Genomic DNA, 584 nt, shown 5'->3' with positions numbered 1-584 from the left:
TGCCGGCGAGGCTGGGGGCTGCTCGCAGCAGAGCCGCTTCCCCATCGCCGGTGGGGGAGAAAGAATCCTTTGCCATCATTGTGGAAGAGTTTATTATTATTATTATTTTTATGTTTTCAGAAATTACAGCAATATATTCATAAATACCTAATGACTACATTCAACAAATAATATATTACATTACAATTAATTCAAACAAGTACACTTTGAACATGTTTAGGGGTTTTTTTTCTCCTTTTTGGGGGTGTTTTTGTTTGTTTTCTTTCACAGCATCTGAACGGCTCTCGGTGGGCTCTGCCTTGCCCTTCCCTCCTCGCAGCCCTCCCGAGGCTCTGGCGCAGCTGCTGGAGCGATTCTGCACGGGGTACGTACAGCCACGACCGCTCCCCGTGGCCCCGGGGGGAACAATTCTGAGCAATCGGTCCAAAATAACGCGATTACGGGCTGGTGAGGGGAAAAGCCTTGGCACAGGAGCCGCTACGAAGCGAGGCTACACCCCAGCCAGGCTCCTGCCCGCGGCCTCGTCGCAGCACGGCGGCAGCAAGGGATAAATTGCCGATGATTTTCCATCTCCGGCTTCTTCC

The sequence above is a fragment of the Phaethon lepturus genome, unplaced genomic scaffold (assembly GCF_000687285.1).
Source record: "Phaethon lepturus isolate BGI_N335 unplaced genomic scaffold, ASM68728v1 scaffold8507, whole genome shotgun sequence".
NCBI classification, from domain to species: domain Eukaryota; kingdom Metazoa; phylum Chordata; class Aves; order Phaethontiformes; family Phaethontidae; genus Phaethon; species Phaethon lepturus.
This window is presented reverse-complemented; position numbering follows the sequence as displayed.